This window comes from Apium graveolens, chromosome 4 (assembly GCF_009905375.1).
Source record: "Apium graveolens cultivar Ventura chromosome 4, ASM990537v1, whole genome shotgun sequence".
Taxonomy (NCBI): domain Eukaryota; kingdom Viridiplantae; phylum Streptophyta; class Magnoliopsida; order Apiales; family Apiaceae; genus Apium; species Apium graveolens.
Genome location: NC_133650.1, coordinates 114,138,699 through 114,144,747, shown reverse-complemented (window position 1 = coordinate 114,144,747; position 6,049 = coordinate 114,138,699). Strand labels below are relative to the sequence as shown.

Here is a 6,049-nt window from a genome sequence, read left to right as displayed (position 1 = left end):
GGGTGATCGTATAGTTCAAGCTGACCCAGCTCTTATGGACTTTTCTCGACCTAAAATTGATGACATTCAGTCAAGCATCATTCATCCGTCTATTCAGGCCAATATTTTTAAAATCAAACCGGGCACTATTCAGATGGTGCATAATTCTGTTTCTTTCGGAGGTGCTGCGATTGAAGATCCTAACATGCATATCAGCAATTTTGTCGAGATTTGTAGTACTTTCAAATATAATGGTGTTACTGATGAGGCTATCAAGCTGAGGCTTTTCCCATTGTCTCTGAGGGACAAAGTTAAGGACTGGTTACATTCTTTACCGGCTGGTTCCATCACTACTTGGGAAGATCTCGCGCAAAAGTTTCTGGTGAAGTTCTATCCAATGGCCAAGACTGCAGCTATGAGGAGTGCTCTTACTCAGTTTGCGCAGCAACAAGGAGAATCTATGTGCGAAGCTTGGGAGTGCTACAAGGAGATGTTGAGAAAGTGTCCACATCATGGTACTGCCTGACTGGATGGTGATCACTGGCTTCTACAATAGTTTGGGGGCCCAATCTAGGCCCATGCTCGATGCAGCTTCTGGAGGCGCTTTGTGGGCCAAAAGCTATACTAAGGCCTATAGTCTCATTAAAACTATGGATGCAAATGAGTATCAAAACCCAACTCAAAGGATGATGCCTGGGAAGGTAGCAGGTATTTTGGAAGTTGATGCAGCCACAGCTATTGCAGCGCAGCTCCAAGCACCGTTTATGAAGGTCGATTCTTTAGCCAACTATGGAGTAAATCAAATAGCTATTGTCTGTGAGTTTTGTGCAGGTTCTCATGCTACGGATTAGTGTTCTCTTGTTAATGAATCTGTTCAGTATGTGAACAATTTTCAGAGATCGTAGCAGCCTGTGCCCGCTACTTATCATCCTAATAACAGAAATCATCCCAATTTCAGCTGGAGCAATAATCAGAATGCTATTCAGCAACCATATCAGCAAGCTGCAAGTAAACAGTTTAATCCACCTGGATTCCAGCAACCTCGGCAATATGCTCAAAGGCAATAATATCCTCAACAAGGAGGTGCTGCTCGACCTTCTAGTGCTGATTTTGAGGAGTTAAGGCTGTTGTGCAAAAGTCAGGCTGTTTCTATCAAGACCTTGGAAAATCAAATTGAACAAATAGCCAATGCCTTGCTCAATCGTCAACCTGGCACACTTTCCAGCGATACTGAAGTGCCAGGCAGGAAGGAAGCTAAAGAGCAAGTCAAAGCTGTCACCTTAAGGCCTGGAAAAGTTGATGATGCTGAAAAAGCAAAAGATGGAGAAGTTGAAGTTGTAGAAGAAGAGAAGCAAAAGGAGAAAGAGGGGGAACCAAGGAAGACTACTGTTGAACACACTCTGCCTGAGGGTAATACGGGGGAGAAATAGCTCTATCCTCCACCACATTTTCCTAAGAGATTGCAAAAACAAAAGCTGGACAAGCAATTTGGTAAGCTTCTGGAGGTGTTCAAGAAACTTCACATCAACATACCTTTCGCTGAGGCTCTGGAGCAAATTCCTAGTTATGCGAAATTCATGAAAGGTATTCTTTCAAGGAAGGTGAAACTGGATGATCTTGATATCGTTGCTCTAACGGAAGAGTGCAGTGTCGTGCTGCAGTAAAAGTTACCTCCAAAGCTTAAGGATCCAGGTAGCTTCACCATTCCTTGCACCATTGGCAAGTTGTCATTTGAAAAGTGCCTTTACGATTTGGGAGCAAGCATCAATCTGATGTCGTTGTCTATCTTCAAAAAGCTGAATTTTCCTGATCCGAAGCCCACCTACATGTCTCTACAATTAGCTGATCGTTCGATTACATACCCACGAGGCATCGTGGAGGACGTGTTAGTAAAGGTGGACAAGCTCATCTTTCCTGCAGACTTTGTCATTCTGGATTTCGAGGAAGATAAGAAGATTTCCATAATCTTGGGAAGACCTTTCTTGGCTACAGGCCGTACCTTGATAGATGTGCAAAAAGGTGAACTTACTATGAGGGTGCAAGATCAGGATATGTGTTAGGAATATATGTGCATTAGTTTGATGATATGTTTAACAAAACACTTAAGTAGAAATTTAGTGTCTGTAGCCTCAACGGATAAGACCACTTTGGCTATCCGTTGATGGTGTAGCTTTACTTAGAAATAAGTCTAGTATTGTAGCATATTTCAGTCTCTGTATTTAAAATTGTAATTCTTAGAAGTTGAGAGAAACTATGAGTCATGTTGACTACTAGATGATATGCAGATAGGAAGGCCAATTGTAAATATTTCATGCCTTGTAATTTTGTATAAATGAAGTGGTATCAACGGATGACTTAAAAGACCTTCAACGGATGAGAAGCTAAGCTTCAACGGATGTCTCTAAAGCTTCAACGGATAACATCCTTCAACGGATGAGAGCATCAACGGATGAAAGCTTCAACGGATAACATCCTTCAACGGATGAAGTCATCAACGGATGAAAGCTTCAACGGATGTTCTGCTAATCAGCCGTTGATAAGTGGTAGTTGTACCTACAAGCAGAGGCACGTGGGTTGACAGAGAAAACTGAGATGTGGTAGCCGAATTTCAGGATCAACAGAAAAAGCAGCCGTTCTTCTTTTGTACAAAGTTGCAATAGTCAACAAAGTACTTGAGTGAACAGGAAAAGAAGCAAGTGAAGAACTTATTTTACTATTGTAATTTAATATTGTTTTTCACTTGTACACTTGGTAATATATATGAACCAAGAAGAAGCTAGTAATTAGATAGATTTTTCCAGAGCTGTTAAGAAATATCTTGAGAGAAAATTCATCTAGTTTGTACTAGGATGCAGCTGTGATCAACATTGTTGAACACAGATTTTCTAATATACCATCTCTGGTGGAACAACAAATCCACCAGAAAAGTTTTTAAGGTCTGTTGTGTTCTTTACATTTGTGCTTGAATATATATCTGTCTGTATTAGCTTAAAGCAATTCACACACTTGTTCTTCTTGAACACACAACTTTATAAACTGCTCAAAACTTGAAAAAGTTTTGAGATTTACATTCAACCCCCCTTCTGTAAATCTCATTGTTAGTCTTCTAGGAATAACAATTGGTATCAGAGCAAGCTCTTGACACACAAAGAGTTTAAAGATCTTGGAATCTAACAAAGATGAGTAAGAAGGATATTGGAGTAAAGATCCCAGTTCTTGACAAAGACAGTTATCACCACTGGAAGGTGAAAATGCACCTTCATCTACTCTCCCAAGATGAAGGTTATGTAAACTGCATTGAGAATGGTCCTCACATTCCCCACAAAGTAGCCACAGTTGCTACGGCCACAATTGCTGTTGGTCAATCCATTCCAAAACCCAGAGCAGAATGGACAATGGAAGACACAGAAGAAGTCCACAAGGATAAGAAGGCTATGAACATTTTGTTTAATGGTCTTGACAAGGATATGTTTGATAATGTGATAAATTGTTCAACTGCCAAAGAGGTTTGGGACACAGTTCAGCTGCTGTGTGAAGGTACAGAACAAGTAAGAGAGAACAAAATGCAGCTTCTCATTCAACAGTATGAGCACTTTCATTTTGAAGAAAATGAATCTTTAAATGACACATTCAATAGATTCCAAAAACTGTTGAATGGACTGAAGCTGTATGGTAGAGTGTACCAGGTGAAGGATTCAAATCTTAAATTTTTGAGATCCTTACCAAAGGAATGGAAACCCATGACTGTTTCCTTAAGAAACTCTCAAGATTATAAGGACTTTACTCTTGAAAGATTATATGGAATCTTGAAGACTTATGAACTAGAGTTGGAACAGGATGAGGTATTGGAGAGGGGGAGAAAGAAAGGAGGTTCAGTTGCATTGGTAGCTGAAAATGAGAAAGAATGCAGAAAAGAAACTGTGAGATCTACATCAAGCTCCAAAGATGGTGTAAGAAATCCAGAATCAGACAAGGGTAAAGGGCAAGTTGCTGAAAATGAAGACAACTCCAGTCAAGATGACTCTGATGGTATTGATGAGCATCTTGCATTTCTGTCCAGGAGATTTGCAAAGATGAAGTTCAGGAAAAACACTAGAGCCACTAAACCCCATAAGAACATGGTGGACAAATCCAAGTTCAAGTGTTTTAATTGTGGTATGAGTGGACACTTTGCAAGTGAGTGCAGAAAGCCAACCTCTGAAAAGAAGAAATTTGAACAAGTAGATTACAAAAAGAAATATTTTGATCTGCTCAAACAGAAGGAAAGGGCTTTCATTACTCAAGAAAGAGACTGGGCAGCTGATGGAGAAGAAGAGGATGAAGACATGGAATATGTTAACTTGGCTCTCATGGCTGATTCTGAGGAGAATGAAGTTAGTTCATCAAGCAACCAGGTAATTACTACTGATATAACACAGCTTACTAAAGAAGAGTGCAATGATGCTTTTAATGACATGTCTACTGAACTGTATCATTTGCGTGTATCTCTTAAATCTCTTGCTAAAGAAAATAGTAGGATTAAAGAGAACAATCTGTTTTTAAGTAATAGAAATGCTGTGTTAGAAGATAAGTTAATTGACCTAGAAAAGACTAAGCTGCATTGTGTATCTGTTGAAAATGAACTAGCTGAATCTATTAAGAAAGTAGAAATACTTTCCAATCAATTAGAGAAAGAGCAAGAGGTGATTAAAGCCTGGAAAACATCTAGGGATGTAAGTGCTCAAATTGCCAAAGTCCAAGGAATTGAATCATTCTGTGAAACTGCCTGGGATAAAAATAAAAAGAAACTGGAATTAATTGATGGACTGTCAACGGATGTGGAATCAACGGATGATGAAAGTTATCCGTTGAAGGAAGAAAAGGAACATCCGTTGAAGGTTCCTCAATTAAAACAGGCAGATGTTTCTAAAAGAGAAAATCTAAAGAAACTCAACAAAAAGTTTGGTTCAACTTCAAAGAACTTTGTCAAAGAAGGAGCAAGCACATCCAAAGATGTCAGAAAGGTGAATGTAGGGCACATGACCTTAGAACAGTTAAACAATAGGCTCAAGATGGTTGAGGATAAAAAGGAATCCAAAAGGAAATCCAACAGAAATGGGAAGGTAGGAGTTAACAAACATAACAATTACACACCTGACAAGTATGCTCCTAGAAAAAGCTGTGTGCATTGTAGTAGTGTTAATCATCTATCTGCTAACTGTAAATCTATTAAGAAATCTCCCATAACTGTACCCTCTTCCATGCCTAACATGTCTGTATCACCTCTACATGCTCTGCCTGTTATGTCTCAACAAAATCCTTATGCACATTTTGCAAACATGCCATATTTTAACAATTCTTATCTTGCTGCATTCAGTATGCCTCAATTGCCATACAATATGCCAATGTGGAATAACATGTATGCACAATCCATGCCTAATAATACTATAAATGTGCTGGATAATGTTGTGACTAACCCTACACCTCAACCAACCACATCTAAGACCAAGGTTGACTCAAACTCACCTAAGTCTAAAGATGCAGGAGGAATGAAGTCTAGGAGAAAGGCTAACAAGAATGGACCCAAGGAAACTTGGGTACCAAAATCAAATTGATTGATTTTGTGGTGTGCAGGAAAATAGAAGAAATCTATGGTACTTGGACAGTGGTTGTTCAAGACACATGACTGGAGATTTCTCCCTGCTCACAGAGTTTAAAGAGAGAGCTGGCCCCAGCATAACCTTTGGAGATGACAGCAAAGGGTTTACTATGGGATATGGCTTGATTTCAACAAGGAATGTCATCATTGAAGAAGTTGCATTAGTTGATGGTCTCAAGCACAACTTACTGAGTATCAGTCAACTATGTGATAGAGGGAATACAGTTTCCTTCAATTCTGAAGCCTGTGTTGTCACTAGTAAGAAAGACAACAAAGTGGTTCTAACTGGAGTTAGAAAAGGAAATGTGTACTTAGCTGACTTCAACTCTACAGATGCAGAATCTATTACTTGTCTTTTCAGCAAAGCAAGTTCAGTTGAGAGTTGGCTATGGCACAAGAAGCTATCCCATTTGAATTTCAAGACAATGAATG

The 6,049-nt window shown here is 39.3% G+C and overlaps 1 non-coding gene across 1 annotated transcript; it reads right to left on the bottom strand.

The window, feature by feature from the left end:
* Nucleotides 1-391: 391 nt before the first annotated feature.
* On the bottom strand, nt 392-498 carry LOC141722243 (small nucleolar RNA R71). Its single transcript, XR_012575264.1, has one exon. It is a non-coding gene; the product is annotated as a small nucleolar RNA R71 (small nucleolar RNA).
* Nucleotides 499-6,049: the final 5,551 nt, after the last annotated feature.